This window comes from Schistocerca nitens, chromosome 1 (genome assembly GCF_023898315.1).
Source record: "Schistocerca nitens isolate TAMUIC-IGC-003100 chromosome 1, iqSchNite1.1, whole genome shotgun sequence".
Classification (NCBI taxonomy): domain Eukaryota; kingdom Metazoa; phylum Arthropoda; class Insecta; order Orthoptera; family Acrididae; genus Schistocerca; species Schistocerca nitens.
In genome coordinates, this window is record NC_064614.1 from 1240284229 (window position 1) to 1240303898 (window position 19670).

A 19670-nucleotide genomic window follows, 5' to 3' on the forward strand; every position below is an offset into this window, starting at 1 on the left:
TGTGGTGTTCACGAAATCCTAATCTCTATGCCTTGTGATGCAGAGAGAGTAGAGGTACATGTGAGGAGACTGTGGTTTCTGTGTATCATGCTTCTGTGTGGTATGACTGCTTTTAGATGTCACACATTGAATTGGGCAGGTGTTTTGAGGAACTATGATCTGCTGAACCACTGTAACAACCCACAATAGCTGACAGTGACACCAACAAGATGTTGCCCACTGCAGTGGACTGGAAGTAGTGTTATTCCACAAATCTAGATACTCATTCATGTACTACTGTGTCAAGGTTCCACAATTCAGTACATACAAAACCCAAAACCTGATTTCTACATACTGCCATGTGTCATACATCAAACATCTACACACAAATTCAAAGGCAGTGATGTGCAACTTGCTGCCAACAATGTACTACTGCACTTTCAGACACTGGTTTTCTGGCACCATGGCAGATTCCTCACAGACAGAACCTAAAAGAATATCATATAAAATAATATTTATTCACAGAACCAAAGACAACAACAGACAAAAAGTCAATAGCCACTTGGTGGAACAAAAATTACAAAGTCTAGCAGGTATACCTGTAATGATCAACATGGTCACATAAACGACAAATGTGATACAAAGTGATGGAAGACCTGTAAATGATTGTGCAAAAAACAATGAAAATGCCTGGGCAGACGTAAAAAAAGAACTCTGTGCTGCTCAAGGATATGACAAAGTTACTTATTTAGAAAAAATGCTATTTGGCGATTCACATATTTAATCAAACCTTAGTAGCCAGTCAGGTGTATATAGTCTTTTACTTAATTTACTAAATGAGAACAAGATCAGAAGTGATTGGTTTTCTGGAAATTACCGGTCACTATTATAATGTGCTTTCACATGACAGATATTGGAGATCACAATTTCTCTCTACACAGATAAAACCTACAATTGCACAGTTACTATTCTGAAGATTGATCATAATGTTTTGCAATGCAACCATGGTCCTGACAGACAAACAAGACAAAAAACAGTTTGATGCCAAAAATACTGGCTGTACTATTTTTCTGTGGAACAAACAATTTCACCTGCACCCATATCAGTTTGAAGGCTTCACAGCAGATAAAGGTAACAGTAAATGTATGGTGGCAATTCATAACTTGTTCCTATCTACAGTGTGTCCATAATTAAAGTTCCAGTTACTGATGCAGGGAGAAATGTAATAATAATATTAATAATAATACTGGGTGATCAAAAAGTCAGTATAAATTTGAAAACTGAATAAATTACGGAATAATGTAGACAGAGAGGTACAAATTGACACACATGCTTGGAATGACATGGGGTTTTGTTAGAACCAAAAAATACAAACGTTCAAAAAATGTCTGACAGATGGCGCTTCATCTGATCAGAATGCAATAATTAGCATAACAAAGTAAGACTAAGCAAAGATGATGTTCTTTACAGGAAATGCTCAATATGTCCACTATCATTCCTAAGAAATAGCTGTAGTCTAGGAATAATGTGAACAGCACTGTAAACCATGTCGGGAGTTATGGTGAGGCATTGGCGTCGGATGTTGTCTTTCAGCATCCCTAGAGATGTCGGTCGATCACGATACACTTGCGACTTCAGGTAACCCTAAAGCCAATAATCGCACGGACTGAGGTCTGGGAACCTGGGAGGCCAAGCATGACGAAAGTGGCGGCTGAGCACATGATCATCACCAAATGATGTGCGCAAGAGATCTTTCACGCATCTAGCACTATGGGGTGGAGCGCCATCCTGCATAAACATCTTATGTTTCAGCAGCTGTTTATGAGCCAGGCTGGGGATGATGCGATTCTGTAACATATTGGCGTACCTCTCACCCATCAGGTAGCTGTTTTGCTGTCCAGCACCATCTGTCGGACATTTTGTGACTTTTTTTTTTTTTTTGTTCTAATAAAACCCCATGTCATTCCAAGCATGTGTGTCAATTTTTACCTCTCTATCTACATTATTCCGTGATTTATTAAGTTTTCAAATTTATACTGACTTTTTGATCAGCCTGTACATTACTAATAGAGGGTGCACACCAACAGATGTGTGGCACACAACTGTTCCTCAGTTTGTGCTGTGATCCATAACATGACTGTCTCCAGAAGGGGTTGTGCGCTGCTAGTAAAGCTCTTATCAGAACGGTGAGTGTGCCCCAGCAGCCCTGCCGAAGTTCCAGACACTCACTCAAGGGTATAAAAAGAGTCACTGATTCAATGTCTGCTATGGGTCTGGAGAAAAGATTACGAAATTCAAAAACGCAGTTTCTTTTGAAGTGCAAAGTGGCAGTGGAAGGAAAGCAGTTGATCCAATGTCTGTCGAACATGTGGCCACAGCACTGCAGGAGAGTTTGAGCTGTGGTGTGCAAAATCAGCCATGTTCAGGAGTTCCTTCCTGCTTACCTGGCAGCTGCCAAACATTGGCTCTTGAATTTCTTGCTTGCACAGAAGTGGACAATGAATGCTTATGGGACATTCTGTGATCAGAGAAGGCCCATTTCCTTCAAGGACATGTCAATATGTAGAATTGCCGAGTACGAGGAACAGAAAATTTACATGAACATCAATCAGTACCACTTCATTCTGCAGAGGTGACTGTGTGGTGCAAATTGACACCATCGTCTATCGCAGGGCCACATTTTATCGAGGAGATGATTCCTATGGGTCCTGTTTCCTCTACAGTCACTGGTAAAAGCTATAATGGTCTTCTACACGTCAATGTGATCCAACCACTCAACAATTTGCATGTATGGTTATGTTATTTTTATGCAAGATGGCACTCCTCTGCACACTGCACAGCCAGTGAAGTGGCTGCTGCAGTGGCATTTAGGAAATGCTAGAATTATCATCTGTCATTTCCCTACAGCCTGGCTATCTAGATCACCTGAACTTAAATCCGTGTGACTTCTGGCTGTGGGGTTATCTGAAAGATGTGTTCAGATCTCCAATTACAAACATACATGAATTGAAGGCATATATTGTGCAACACATTCTGCATGCTAGCCCTGAAACACTTTCTGTTAGGAAATACGCTGACTCTCGATTTCAATTTGTGGCAGATAACAGTGGACAGCACATTGAACATGTCTCGTGCCAGTTTCATGACAATTAGAAACTGATGTCAGTTTGCTTTTTATTCTGTTTTTGGCCTCACGATAATTAAAAACCAATTTTTCTCATCTGATGTGGTATAAAATTGCCACGGTGGATGGGCTTACCTAACTAACAATGCCACAACTGTCGACTGCTGAACTTGTGCAGTCGTGCAAACGGAACAATACAAATGGTGTAATGCGCAACTCAAACCATAGCCGCCATATCACGATTCATTTATCATTTATAGCTGAATCATAACAGTTCATTTTTCCATAAGATTTTGATGCTAATTTGGATTGCTTCATTGTTAACTCATTAGGTAGGACCCATATATGTAATTTCGTCTCTTGAGCTCTGTAATGTAATTTCCAACAACTTCATGTCAAGGTTTGGCTAATATTACGTACATCTATTGGTAGGGACATGGGTTGCTCATTTGTTAAATTGCAGTTAGGACTTTTCATTTACAAAGAATTGGATAGCAAATGAAGCACAAAATAGATTGTATTTTGTAGTGCCAGAAACATCACACACACAGGGTGTTCCAATGTTTCAAAATAAATATACGGGTTTTATCGCCTTTCATTCAACTTACTTTTGTTTGTATATCTTTGTACAGAGGGAAGAGTATGGAATAACCAAGAGTAACTGAAGAATGCGTTGAACGAGTGAGAGTCTTTCACACGGGGACCCAAGAAACCCCTTCGGAAGGCTGGTTGTGAATTAGCAATTCCAGTGAGTGTGGAAATTTAACGGGGTGCTTAAACTACGCTCTTATCATTTTCAGTTCTTACAAGTCTGAAGACCACAGACAATAGCTTACGTGCAAACTTTGCAAACAAAATGTTGCTGCATGAGAATAAAGATTTTTTGGATTGTGTTGTCTTCAGTGATGAATCGACGCTTCACCTAAGTGGAGTTGGGCAAACATACACAACGTGCACAACTGGGGGTCACCGGCTGCACACATTCAGAAGTATTCAAGAACATTCCACAATGTTACGGAATGTTCCACAATGATCCGGGATGTTCTAGAATAGTCTAAAACATTCAGGAAGATTACAGAATGCTCGGAAACATCTCAAATCATTGTGGAACATTCCAGAACACTTTCGAATGTTGGGGAATGGTCTGGAACATTGAGAATCGTTCGAAGCCTTTTTGGTATGATCTGGACTTTGCCACTGGTGGGGCTACGGATTGGTAGGGGTATACAAAGCAAGATCTGTAGTGGATTCGAATGTCAGTTTCTTATCAGTACAAAGGGAGGAACAGAAAAAGTAGTGCAGTGAGTGAACAAAAAATGGTGAAATGTGACTAATCAAAGTGATACAGTGACTGAATATAAATCGAAAATAAAGTGCAAAATGTGTAAAGTGTACTTAGTGTATTTTTTAACAGAAAGCTGATTTGATTTATATTTTGACAGTCCGGAAGCAAAATGGCAAAAACGAAAATAACAGTGAGAAAATGAAACAGACTCAGAGTGCGAAGCATGTCTAAGTTCCCAACAAACAAATATGAGTACTGTGAGATGCAGAGAAACCGAAGAACAATTTCCAACTAACTTAGGCTACAGTTTCACAATTAACAAAGCGCAAAGACAAACTTGAAAATATTGTGGCATCAACCTCAAATAGTCTTGCTTCTCTCATGGTCAACTATGCGTGGCTTGCTCTCGAGTAGGAAATTCGCAAAAATTTGTACATGTATACCTAGACAACTAAATGAAAAATCCTATTTATAAACAAGTACTGTAAACAGAATTGTTTTCAATAAATTATTTTTACCTGTTATACTTTGAAGTTAATTCTTCTATTAAACCTACCACACAATCTCATATCAAGTCAGTGAAGCTCACTACCCTAGCTAGTGCAGCATAATTACTGTAATTCAGAACACAAAACTAATTGACAATGCAAACAAACTGTTTATATAGGCTACTGGATTACATACTGAAATTCTGTCTACACTAAAAAACACACACTTACTTTAAGCAGGAAACGGATGGAAATACTTGAGATAGTGTAGTTTCAGTGCTATTAACAAAAATGTAATCAGCTTTGTTTATTTTAATTATTTCAGTTTTTCCCCACGTAAACAACATATGTACACTCTTGGAAATGGAAAAAAGAACACATTGACACCGGTGTGTCAGACCCACCATACTTGCTCAGGACACTGCGAGAGGGCTGTACAAGCAATGATCACACGCACGGCACAGCGGACACACCAGGAACCGCGGTGTTGGCCGTTGAATGGCGCTAGCTGCGCAGCATTTGTGCACCGCCGCCGTCAGTGTCAGCCAGTTTGCCGTGGCATACGGAGCTCCATCGCAGTCTTTAACGCTGGTAGCACGCCGCGACAGCGTGGACGTGAACCGTATGTGCAGTTGACGGACTTTGAGCGAGGGCATATAGTGGGCATGCGGGAGGCCGGGTGGACGTACCGCCGAATTGCTCAACACGTGGGGCGTGAGGTCTCCACAGTACATCGATGTTGTCGCCAGTGGTCGGCGGAAGGTGCACGTGCCCGTCGACCTGGGACCGGACCGCAGCGACGCACGGATGCACGCCAAGACCGTAGGATCCTACGCAGTGCCGTAGGGGGCCGCACCGCCACTTCCCAGCAAATTAGGGACACTGTTGCTCCTGGGGTATCGGCGAGGACCATTCGCAACCGTCCCCATGAAGCTGGGCTACGGTCCCGCACACCGTTAGGCCGTCTTCCGCTCACGCCCCAACATCGTGCAGCCCGCCTCCAGTGGTGTCGCGACAGGCGTGAATGGAGGGACGAATGGAGACGTGTCGTCTTCAGCGATGAGAGTCGCTTCTGCCTTGGTGCCAATGATGGTCGTATGCGTGTTTGGCGCCGTGCAGGTGAGCGCCACAATCGGGACTGCATACGACCGAGGCACACAGGGCCAACACCCGGCATCATGGTGTGGGGAGCGATCTCCTACACTGGCCGTACACCACTGGTGATCGTCGAGGGGACACTGAATAGTGCACGGTACATCCAAACCGTCATCGAACCCATCGTTCTACCATTCCTAGACCGGCAAGGGAACTTGCTGTTCCAACAGGACAATGCACGTCCGCATGTATCCCGTGCCACCCAACGTGCTCTAGAAGTCAACTACCCTGGGCAGCAAGATCTCTGGATCTGTCCCCCATTGAGCATGTTTGGGACTGGATGAAGCGTCGTCTCACGCGGTCTGCACGTCCAGCACGAACGCTGGTCCAACTGAGGCGCCAAGTGGAAATGGCATGGCAAGCCGTTCCACAGGACTACATCCAGCATCTCTACGATCGTCTCCCATGGGAGAATAGCAGCCTGCATTGCTGCGAAAGGTGGATATACACTGTGCTAGTGCCGACATTGTGCATGCTCTGTTGCCTGTGTCTATGTGCCTGTGGTTCTGTCAGTGTGATCATGTGATGTATCTGACCCCAGGAATGTGTCAATAAAGTTTCCCCTTCCTGGGACAATGAATTCACGGTGTTCTTATTTCAATTTCCAGGAGTGTATTTGACATTGTAATCTACTTCATGTATTCCAACTGTCATCTCCAAATGATAACATTTTCTGTCATTTTGAAAAACTTTTGTGATTGTAATTAACAAAATTACTATATGTAACAATATTCAAATTGTTAGCAAAAGTATATAAGACCTGCCAGAAAGCATGTGGGAGAGCCATTACAGTGTGAGACTGAGCTGAACTGTGTGTTGTAAATAAATTTGTGTACATTTGAAATTTGCTTTGACTTTTCGCATTATCAGTGAATAGTGGCATTCTCTGGCCTGTCATCATATAAGAAATTTACAAGAAGAATCAACTGCAGCAGAGCAACGAAAATACGTTGCAAGTTCTTTCCAACTCTTTAACAACATGCGTTAACACCGATCCAACATCAAAAACTTTTATTTCATCTACGATTATGAAGACTAACATTTGTAAAAACTTTTACTTTGCGTCACTTTTATCTGACAATTGCTTTCCCCAGCAAGGCATAGCCGACCCCGTTTACATTTAAGATGCTTACAGTGCCATCTACTGGTAAAATATCAGTTAAATGTTTTTGGTCCATGATATTTCCCCTGTGTCAATAATATACTGTTCAAATTTGATGTCGTTCTCAGAATTTGTTGGTTCTCTTTCTATAGTGTCTTTAAACGAACTTTTCTTATGGACACCCTGTATTTCTTAATTACCGTTTTCATGTATGTGAGCACTAAGTGATAATGTACGCAGTAGGGGCATTTTTTTTATTTACACTGAGCAGATGGCTTCTGGTGTTTACCATCAAAATACTAGGGATTTTTTAATGTATGGCAACAGCTGATTTGTATACCACATCAGTGACTATAAGTCAAATTAGGTTCTGAATTTTCCAACAACCAAGCCTGTCACACATTTTCCATCACATAGATCTTATGTGGTTCTGATTTAATATTTGTTGTGTCACAGTAACAATGCAAGATGTCCCACTGCCTCAAATCTCTGCTGCTTCTAAGCAGCACAATATCACTTATCTTCGTAAGTAATTTCCTCCCACTGATTATTTTAAGATGCTCAATACCACACCCATTAAATAATATTTTTAACTTTGACCAACAACTGCCACTAAAATTCCTGGATTCTTCACAAATGGAGGTAAATTTTCAATTTTTCTGCAATCTGGTATTCATCTTCAGAACACTGTACATATTAAGTATTATGCGATGAGAAAAGTTTTACGTATTCATCTACAACACCCATTCCTTTCTTATGGCTCTGCTTCTTTTGTCGATAGGGCAAAATCAATGCACATACATCAACCTTAATAATCATGCTCGCTTCACTGCCTTACACCATGACTTGAGCCGCTACCCTCCTCGCAATTCGCAACGATGGGGCAAACAGTATATGAATACGAACAGTCTGAATCTGACTAAATTACACATACAAAATAGTACAGCTTTAGTTTCTTCACGTAATTTTTTCACATGATCCACAATCAGTACTTGGTGAGCAATACAGCTACAACATAGGTTCATTGATGTGAAAATCTCAACTAAACATTTACAAAATGCATGAAAAACAGAATGATGCCACATGATATACTCTTGCTTACTACTTTGAATCTCCTCACTACCTTTGCCTTCTGAACTCCACAGGGCTCTAGAGCTTGCTGCCCACCCCGCCTTTCCCCCTCAGATACTGACCATCATAAAAGTACAAACTTCAACCACCATGAATGTGCACAAAAACTACTCTGATTAATTGGGTGCTACTACAGTAAAAACTGAAAACCATACATAATGGAACTGTTATGGTAAATTTGATAAGTGGTTGAGAGGCAATGGCCATACCATATGGTTTTCTGCATCCGTAAGACAGAAACACTCAAAAGATCATATAAACTGTTACCCTTCTCTGATGTTCACAAACAAGAAATCTGAGAGCTGTTTTTTTTTATCCAAACTCACCTTCCACAAGAAGATTGGAGTCATTCTGAAAAGTCTCCAGTACCTTCAGGACCAACACATAGGAATCTGAGTGACATTTAACTAATTACCAATGAAGAAATGACATCTCCTGTAAGAAATGATCCTCTGTATAAGAGTACATGCCATTTTACTCTAAATTTAATAAAACAATCAGGCTTGATTGATTTATTTATTTATCAACAATTTTAAAAAGTATCCTAGGCTATAAACAGAGTACATATTCTCATTTACTATGTTTTCAATGATAAAATGCTGATATTTTATGACAGTGTGTCTGTCTAATGATTGTTCTGGACTTTACACACAATACAAGCGCGTGAAGGTAAAAACAGATTTTAGAAATCTGCTTTTCATAACCGAATACAATAAGCATGTATCTTTCAAAATCACCTCTTCTGTGAGGATGAAATGGGTGCTCTCAAAATATGCAGTTATTCTTTGTGAATGTGACAGTATTGCATACATTATTTCACTCCATCCAACTTATGTTACCAGCTTTAAGAGTGTGGAATATTGTGCTTAAAAGCTAAGTTTAATTTGATGCAGAGGAAGTAGTTTATCTTTTCTAGCAAAGAGGATAAAAATACTGTGAAACTAGTAGGATGAGGATCTGTTTTCCCTGAAAACATACAGAGATGAATTTGTGTGTGCTAATTCAGGCAAAACCTCTCTGTGTAATGACAGAGATGGTAAGTTCAAGAATAACTGATCTATTTCTTTAACTAGATTCAATGTATCCATGACCCTCTGTCCTTGCATGGCTACATTGTACCATCTGATAACATTGAGCCAGAATTGCTGCTTGATTGTGATAAATTTTAGAATGAGGTAAGACTGATTACTACCACTTGCCCAATGAAAATTAAAACGAGAAACTTAATATGAGATGGAAGGTACAAAATTTAGTTTCTGCATTTATCAGCTCTGCCTCCCTGAGAAACAGCAGTATATTATAAAAATTGGACTGCTTAAATTTTTGACTCTCAAGAGAGAAACATGAATCTCAAAACACAGTTGTCAAAACAAATGCTTTAACAATAATGGGCATAACAGGTACAAAACTGATTTTGTTCTACTTACACCCACGTCTGAAAGAACAGATGCTGTTAGATGATCCACAGTTGTAGAAAATACTTCAAGATTAATTTGCTGACAGGGAATTCCACGACATCAGCTATATTACGTATTGATCTACTACCCAACAGCAACATGAAAATTAGTGCCAGACCAGGATTCTATCCAAACACGTTCCCCAGTAGACCTAGATTAGGTGATGAATTCAGTGGGCTATGATACAACAATGTGTGATATGTGGAGGTTTAAGCCGGCCTGGGGAGCATGCGCATATAGGCAAAGGGGTTAAGGCGATCACTCACGGCAAGCAGGAAATCCAGGTTCAAGTCCCACTTTCATGTGTCACTCCTGGATAGTAGATTTATACCTAATACAACTAAAGTCAAGGAATTTGAGTCAGTGAATTAAATTCAAAACTGATTTTGTTCTGTCAGGTACAGTCATAACAGAAGATAAATGTGGTGTCACCGCTAGACACCACACTTGCTAGGTGGTAGTTTTAAATCGGCCGCGGTCCATTAGTACATGTTGGACCCGCGTGTCGCCACTGTGTGATCGCAGACCGAGCACCACCACACGGCAGGTCTAGAGAGACGTACGAGCACTCGCCCCAGTTGTACGGACGACATTGCTAGCGACTACACGTACGAAGCCTTTCTCTCAATTGCCGAGAGACAGTTAGAATAGCCTTCAGCTAAGTCCATGGCTACGACCTAGCAAGGCGCCATTAACCATATCTGGAGAGAGTCTCACTTGTATTATCAAGAGCAATGTACAACAAGAAATTAAAGTTAAGTATACGAGAAGCTCCGTTCTTTTCTTTATGGCTTTCATCACATATCCTGTTTCAGACTTCACGCCAGTCGGCGTGTGTGTACGTGTGCCTTTCGGCTACCCGTCACTGTGGACTGGCTGCCTTGTCAGCCCACTACAATAAACACATTTCCACTTGGTAAACACAAACGGAAAGAAAAACAAAACCTTACAAAAGGTTCCACTGGAAACACTGCAGTTTATGAACCAACTGCTGCTTCTCCTTTTAACTGGAGACACTTTTGAATGCACTTAGGTACGCTCCTTGCCAAATTGTCAAGGTAATCCTGTGGGGTATTGTCCCCCTTCTCCATAGCAGCCTCTATGGTAAGGTTTCTGGTGGGGCAGGATGATTGCAAACAACATTTTAGCATGGCCCATGCATTCTCAGTGTAGATGAGGTCTGGAGAATAAGGAGGCCATTCCTTCTGACTGATTCTACACTCCACTAGGAAGGTGTTTACAAGATTACGACGCATTGTTCTCCATCAGCGTGAATCCTGCTTCAATATGTTCACCAAATAGAGCCACAATGCGTGCAATGACGTTGCCCCGATACTTCACACCAAACATCCTCCTACGTATTGACACAAAGGGTGTCTGTACATGATTCCACTCAAAGAAAAACTCTGTTGGTAAGGGTTGGTGGTGTACAATGCTGTCAGGGTGTAAATGTTGTTCTCCTTGCCTCTACACATGAATGTAAGTATTGCCAGGATGGAGACTGATAGGTGTCTCATCAAATGAGAGTGTTTTGTCCCACTGCTGCTTAGCCCACGAAGAGCCCACCTCCAAAACAGACTTGGAGGAGCCGCCTTGAAAGGTCATCTGGCATGTTATACCTGCTCATGGAACCTATTTTGTACAGCTTGTAATGACACCTACACTTTTAGATGTTTGGGACTGCCACTGTCACAGATGTGTAGCACTGTGTTAAGGGTTTCCACTTACTGTTATACGCAGATATCTGTTCTGCACACACGTTTTCCTTTCAAGGCCACCACTTTGATTATCCTCGACTGATCCTGTTGCTAGAAACTCGTTCTAGATTCTAGAGACTTCACTTCGACTCATAGACACATTCATTCACTGCGATGTCCACCTGTCTCATTCCCTGCTATATTAGACCAACTACACAGAGCCTTTGATCATACATTATTGTTGGCTGAACCACCCTGAAGCAACACAATTCTCAATGACATGCAATGCAAGTAATGCAATGTTTACAGATGATACAGTGACCATAGACTCGATATACTGCCCCCTCATGGTAGAAGCATGAACTGTTCCAGCTAGAATTACATTACTAACAAACCAATGTATATCTACAACTTCTTATTGGATCACAATGTTCAGTATTAAAAGTTTTGGCAATATGCGATATTTGTTTTGATAATTATTTGCAGCATGTTATTCCATACAGTCTTTGGTAAAGCTTAAAGCTTTCCCATCAAACCAAAATTTCACATGCCTCTCCTTCATGTGATCTATCTCTGTAATGCATGGCTGCCAACTTCTGAACTGTAGTAACTGGTGCAAAACTTATTTGGAGCAGCTAATTGCTTTGTTTCTGGAAATCACTGTGTCCCGAGTTAAGCAGAAAGTGTGAAAATTGACCATCTGACACAATGAGAAAAAATGAAATACATTACTTTAAACAATGGAAACTCCTCCTGGTTGCAAGATCAACTATGTAAGGAAAAGATAGCTTGCTACTTACCATAAAGGTGACACATTACTTGGTGGACTGGCACAAGTGAAAGACACTTACACATCAGCTTTCCCTCACAGCCTTCATCAAAAAAGGTAACACACACGCAAGCACACCTCACGCGGAGATGACTGCCATCTCCAGAAGCTCTTCTGATCTGAGCTGTCAGAGATGGCAGTCATCTGTGCGTGAGGTCTCTCTCTCTCTCTCTCTCTCTCTCTCTGTCTCTCTCTCTCTCTCTCTCTCTCTCTCTCTCTCTCTCTCTCTCTGTGTGTGTGTGTGTGTGTGTGTGTGTGTGTGTGTGTGTGTGTGTGTGTGTGTGTGTGTGTGTGTGTTTTTCCTTTTCTGACAAAGGGTATGGCTGAAAGTTAATGGGTATCTATCTTTTAGTTGTTCCTGTCTGCAAATTAACATGTAATCTTTATGTTAAGTAGCGATCTTGTCTTTTCCTTACATTGTAATTATATTACTGTCACCTTATTATGGTGCCGTGTCAGACAAAATAACCAACAGTTTTTGTAAAGCTAATGTACAAATCTGATGCTGCACAAACAACAAAGTAGGGACAACAGACACTTCACCCACAAAACAAAACCACTTACACGATCAGGGATTTATAAAATCTTATGTCGTGAATTTGAAAGTTTGTATGTGAGGTAAACAAGTACATGTTGCTCCAACAGATTCGGAGGGGACAAAAATTTAAGCAAGAACTGTATATCTTCATTCACTGCACACCTACGAAACTACAATCACAACACCAGCAGCATTGAGAAATTTTTAAAAGGTACTACATTGGGTAGAGAAAGGCACATTAATGGACCTTTTAAGTGCACAATTACTGTCAAACCGTCTTGATATATACATCACACTGCAGAACATGAAATTAATTCCTGGTTGGTTTTTCTTTGATGTGCACATTAGTTGGTATCTCTGCATAACTTAAACCTGTATGTCAAAATCTTTAAAGTATACGAATGTCAACAAGCTACAAAACTGGTTTATGTACAGTTACTTCCACTTTACACTCTTGTTATTTCATTATATTATGTTATGTTGTGTAGATGTTTGCAATAGCATTATGTTGAATGGCAGTCATAAATAAAAACACTAACAGCTGAAAGCAAGATGCCTTCTTTTCTAATTTGTTTGTACTGAAACACAGGTTAGAGCTGAAGATACTGCAGAAAAATTGGAGATGGGGTTTGGTTAAATTTAAAGAATCTGAGACTGTTGAGTGTATTAAAGGGCGAGTTAGCCAATAATTACTGAAATAGGTGGCAGAAATACGATAAAAGTTGGATCAGCAGTTTAGAGACAGGAAACAGTAAAGGCAGCAGTTTGACAACTACGTAGAACACCAAGGCCCACTAGAAAGCCTTGGATTAATACCTGAGGAGATAGAAATTTAATTGGTATCAGGGGAAAATATAAAAATATGATTGGCAGAAGGTGCGAACTGGTAGTAATGGCTAAAGGACAACTGCAAAGCTCTAAAAGCATGCAACACAAGTAAGGAAGAAAATTGAAGCAGCAGTTGGTAGAAAGAGATGCAGCTGTACAAGCACCAAGAGCTCAGACACCAAGCCAGTACTAAGGAAAGATGAGAAGGTGGAAGAAATATATATAAAAGGGAAACAAATCTCAAGACAATATTAGAGAAAAGGACAAGGGCAAGAACAAGAAAGTGGGTGAAGATGAGATGGCGATGCAATAACACTAGAAGAATTTGACAGATCATGGAAACATCTATTTCGAAACAAATTTTTGGGAAAAACAACCCAAACAGACTATTCCACCTTGTATGTACATGGGAAATGTAAAATAAGCTTAGAGCTAAGAATATAATAATCCCAATACTAAAGGGCATAGGCACTGAAGGCGATGATAGTACTGAACTATCAGTTTAGTAAGTCATGGATACAAAATACTAACACTAATAATCTACAGCATAACAGCACAGTTGGTAAAAGCCAACTTGGGGGAAGATAAATTAGGGTTCTGGAGAAAAGTGGGCATACTGGACACAATGCAATCGACTTTATTTATCTCAGAACAGATTGCAAGAAGAGAAACCCATATTTAGAAAACACTTTCAATTGTGTTGACTGAAATGCACTCTTTGAAAGTTTGAAGTTATCAGGAATAATAAATGGAAAGTAATGTGTTATCTACAACTTGACAGAAACCAGACTGCAATCATTAGTATAAAAGTAACATTAAAGGGAAGCAGTAAATGTAAAGGGAGAAGGAACTTTAACATATCCACCATTTTATTCAATATGTACATTGAGCAAGCAGTTAAGGAAACCAAGAAGAGATTTCTTATGGGAAGTATTGTTGCCTGAGAAGTAAAAACTGAGATTTGCCTATGATACTGTATTTCTGTTAGAAATGGCAAAGCACTTTGAGGATCAGTCGAATGAAATGGTTAGTGTTCTGCAAACAGATGATACAAAGAAAAAAATCAATGAACATAAAACACAAGCAATGCACTGATGTGAAATTAAATCACAATGGAGAAATTAGAATGGGAAAATGAAACAAATTAGTAGATGAGTTTAACTATTTGGAGAGCAAAATAATTGACAATTATCAAAATAAAAACAAACAACAATGCACAGTGGCAACAGAAATAAAAGCTTTCTTTTAAAGCTAAATACATTAACCTCAAATATAAATTCAGTGTTAGGAAATCTTTTCTGGAAGTATTTGTCTTGAGAGTGGCTTTAGGCATGAGGAAAATGTGGATGGTGAACAGAACAGAAATTAAGAGAATAGAAGATTTTCAAATGTGGTGCGCCACAGAAGAATTCTGAAGATTGGATGGGTAGATCTGAAAACTAATCACGAGGTACTGAACTTAATCTGGAAGAAAAGAAATTTATGGCATAACAAGGGATCTGTTGATAGGATACATCCTGAGGCGTCAAGAAACAATTTGGCAATTGAGGGATATTTAAGGAGTAAAAACTGTAGAATGAGCTAGTAAGCACGTTCAAATCTATGTAGGATGCAGATGTTATGGAGGCAAGAGGCGACTTGCACAGAATACATTTGTATAGAAATCTGCAAACTTATCCTTGGACTGAAAACATGAACAAGTTTACGGACACTGAGTGTGACACAGATCATCCCTAGATGCACACTTTTGCTACGTAAGGCTGTGCCTGTTGAAATTCCTAGTAATAATGCTGTTAACACCACCTATTATGTTGTTGTAACAGTAAAACCGTGTAATAATGAGCCAACTTTTAATGAATTCAAACTTTTAAAAAATCTTTCTGTTGGCTCCAGTGAAACTGCATAAGAAGAATGTTACTGAAGTTTGATTTTAAAGGGCTCCACATTAAGAAAATGTCCACTTTTAACAAATAAATATCAAACAGTTTGTAAACAGAAACCCAGTAATGAAGAAATTTCTAAACTTCGAAATGAGCTGTGTGAAATTGCTATTAGGAGAAACATCTGTAGTTGAATTTACTCTGTCAATAGATAGATCATAGTATTTGGTCAATAATTTTGAAGAATTGCCAATTTTCTCATGTAGGTTACGAAATCTGATGTCACAGAAAACATTGCCATTAGGTCCTAGTGCACGAACTGATGGGACTGTGTTGTTTATCAAACTGTTGAATTTTTCACTGAAAATTTTCTTTAGTTATAGCCACCAAAAGAAGAAAGCTAAGATTCAGCAACAGCTCACAATGATTTTTAAAGTGTAAGAAAACCACAATGTTAACTCTTTGACATTGTTTGGTGGAGTCTTCTCTGCGCATAATATACTGAAAAATAAGCAGGCATTCATTAATGATCACACTCGTGGTGGTTCTTTATTAAAAATGGGTAAACATTCATCCTTTAAAGGGGTTTACATGACTTCTGTATAACTGTGCAAGTAGAAATCTTTATGATTATCAAAACTCAAGCTCACTATACATTGTTTTCCCCTCAGTCCTCTAGCATTCTGTGCAGTGTTTGTGATGATAAAGTGACAACAGGGGCCAGAAAAAGGAGCAATTAAGTTTTTTGTATGGCTTTTTTAATTGATTCCAAAAAGCACGACAAAGGTTGTTTATTTGCTTCACTACAACATGAGTTGTGTCAACGTCCAAAAAGCCACCGTTTTTATATTACAAATATCACACATAGCTACTTTTTTCCCTTCACCCATTTAGAACACTAAACTAATTCTGTATACTCATTTCAGTAAATTTTGGGAACTTATCAATAAAATATAAAAATGTCTTTTTTCCATGGGGCTACTGATGGTAACAGGTTGAAGTTCAGGTGGCAGATGACAGTTAAGAGGGAACTGAGCAGTTTATTGTCACAAAAGCCTAGTGTCTCATGCAGGTGGATGGCCTGCCAGAAAAATGCTTTAGGTCAGGTAATGATACAGCTCATCACTCAGACATTACATCCCAAGCAACAAGCTGCACAGCTAATCTAAAGGTGTGTAGACCCCTTAAGGACTTAGAAACTATCCTCTTACAAATAATATAAAAATAAATAGAAAGTGCCACAACCTCTATTACCAAAATTATTTTAAGTGGATGAAGTGAGGCAGTAGACATGGAAAGCATTCAACATTTGAAGACAAATATTTTGCTACAGCTTAGAACAGACAGGAGCTCAGAAGCATTTTGAAGTGCTGATGAAATGGGATTTCTTTCTTTCTTTCTTTCTTTCTTTCAACAATATAAACCTATTCTGTTCAGGGGGAGAAACGGTGACAGCAGAGAAAATTTAGTGCAATTAATAATCAGAAAATTTTGTTCCCCTATGTGATTAAAAAACAAGGACAACTTTGTAATGACAATGAGCAAAGCCTGGATGACAACTGATATACAATATGTACAAAGATTCTTAGAAGCTTAGATAGTGAGACAGCTACAGTGGGAAGAAAGCTTCATATTACTGACAGATGCTCTGCACACCCTAAGGTAACAACATTCCCTGGAAAGTTTATGACTTTTCTTTTCTTGCCAACTGTATAAGTCGGTCACCTGCAACTTGTAGACATGGACATAATTTAGCCAGTGTAAACTAAATACAGAATGACATTGTGCAGAGATCAATTTCATTCCTCAGAAGGACATAATGAGTATGAATCTGGAAAACCTGAGAATTCTGCCTCAAAATGTGAAAACATGATATTGCTAAATAAATGCTATTTTATCGCGAAATGTATCAGGTGAACTATTTTATGCGACAGAGCTTGAAATAGCTTTGTTTTTTGCAAATAAAAATCCAAAATTTAATGAATTTTTGATTACTGGTATTGCGTATCATCTGGCAAAGTGCAATTTGGAAAGATAAGAAACATAAGAGTGTGTTTCCAAAAACACAAAAGTGCACAAATGCAATATCGTATTGGTGTGCTCAATGTTTGAAATGGTCCATAAAACTGCATAATGCCATGGGACCTAACATCTTAGAACCAAGGAACACGTACAATTGTTTGGCAGCAAAACTTGGTATAATCACTACGCTTACATGTGACAGCTTTTGGAAGCTGTTTTCGCTGTTATATTAACATGTTAAGGGCTCCAACTGTTTTGCTAGACTAGTCACAAATGTTGCATCTGAAAATCAATTATTCCAGTTTCTGATTTAGCCAGCACAATGGCCGATTCTCTCCACTTCAGTACCAGAGGTAGAAAACTTCACACTCTAATATTTCTACTTCTCCCTCACTACACGAAAGCCATTCGCCCACATTAATGAAAAAGTTAACAAGACAACCTGACAACCCAAGTACGTTCATGTGACCAACCAAAAGTGGAACTGGGAAATCAGTTTAGTAAGTCCTGTTTTAGAAACCCATTGTGAACATAGTGAATGAGGATACTTTAATGTGGCAGTTTTAGGCAGCAGGTGCTTTGAATTGTGGTTGAGGCATATACAGGTAAAAGTCAGACCTGAACTACCTTGTTTACGACACTGCCAACCTAAGCAAGAAACTGCACAGCAGCTGTTACCAAATGCTTTGTATTGTGCATTACTCTTTTTTTTTTTTTTTTTTTTTTTTAATCAGTGGAAAGGCTGGTACATCAATGAGTTTGATTATGCCCTCACAACACCAGAAGGAATCGATGATCCCTATGAATATCCCCTCTGGCGGTCATAAATTTGGTTTGCTAATGATCATGCCTGACTGCAGCTTTATATAGTCTGTGGTCTACATTGTACAGACTGGAAAACAAAACCTGTCAATGTATTTCAAACATGCTGAGTCTTCTCCTAATGTGTGAATCTCGTTATTTTTGGCTCTACTTCTATTATAAGTACTTTGTCGGTTTGGTCTGTAGCACTCAAGTATGGGTCTGACTACTGAGTGGACATGGGAGGTCAATTTCTATTAATTTTGTAATTATCGAATCGGAGGGGAGGGGGGGGGGGAGAACAATCTTGTGAAAAACCTTAAATCATATAAGCACTCTATAACCGATGAGAATATGCTAATGATTCTCGACAAAAGCAATCATTTGTTGGAAAATTAAACAGAAGCAAAAGAAGAAAACATGAAAGACCATTCCAGGGGGAAAATAAAAACTATTGAAGTTTTTGCAAAAGTGAAAGTCAAAAAGCTCCCCAATCACAACTTTAACAGTCAATGTCAACATATTAAGTCTGTCTTCAGGCATGTAGCGTTAACAACCTTTTAAATCTTTACAGTCAATAATTAAAACAATAACAATAAAAAATGAGATGCAAATTTCTACAAAACAGCCGCTAGCAATGACAAATGAATATTTTACTGACTATGCACATGTCTGTTGCAGCTTTGAATGTAACAACTGACTGTTGATACCTCCTTGTTGAAGGTCATTTCAATTGTTGTACAAAAAGATGACAACTACATCAACTAGCTAGAGCCAGTATGTTTTGCCGATAAGAAAAGCAAACTGCACTTTACTTTCAAGCGATAAATTATAATACTTTAAGATTTTTCATTTTCATTAAGTCATTTATCTGTGCCATTAATTGAATAAAACAGCTTTTAATTAACAACAATTTCTTCTATTCCGGATACTGACTAAATCAAGACACCCATTTGTAATCTGACCAGTGGCTAAAGTGAATGCCTATCGAGTTAATGACAAGTGTGTAGCACTAATATATAATTTAGGATTTGCTGGGGCCAAATCACTGTGCTTCTAAATGTGCTATGCAGTACCACTGAGAGCTGTGTGTGTGTGTGTGTGTGTGTGTGTGTGTGTGTGTGTGTGTGTGTGTGTATACAGGGTTATGATGAAGCCTGTATAGCCCATTCACACAGAGGACCTCCAATTATACTTTGATCAAGATAGCTTTGTGATTGACATTTCAGAAATTCAATTGGTATGGGTCAACCAATCACAACTCATTCTTGAGTGCCACTTTGAGTGTAGCCATATCAGTAAGAGTATGCAGATCCTTCTCAAGAGTGGATGGTTGCAAACTGTTAATTCTGGC

General features: G+C 39.3%; 1 protein-coding gene across 5 annotated transcripts in view; it reads right to left on the reverse strand.

The window, feature by feature from the left end:
* LOC126201717 (probable protein phosphatase CG10417) overlaps positions 1-19670 on the reverse strand; it is a 96715-nt gene that overhangs the window by 45453 nt on the left and 31592 nt on the right. The gene's annotated exons all lie outside the window — the stretch shown is intronic.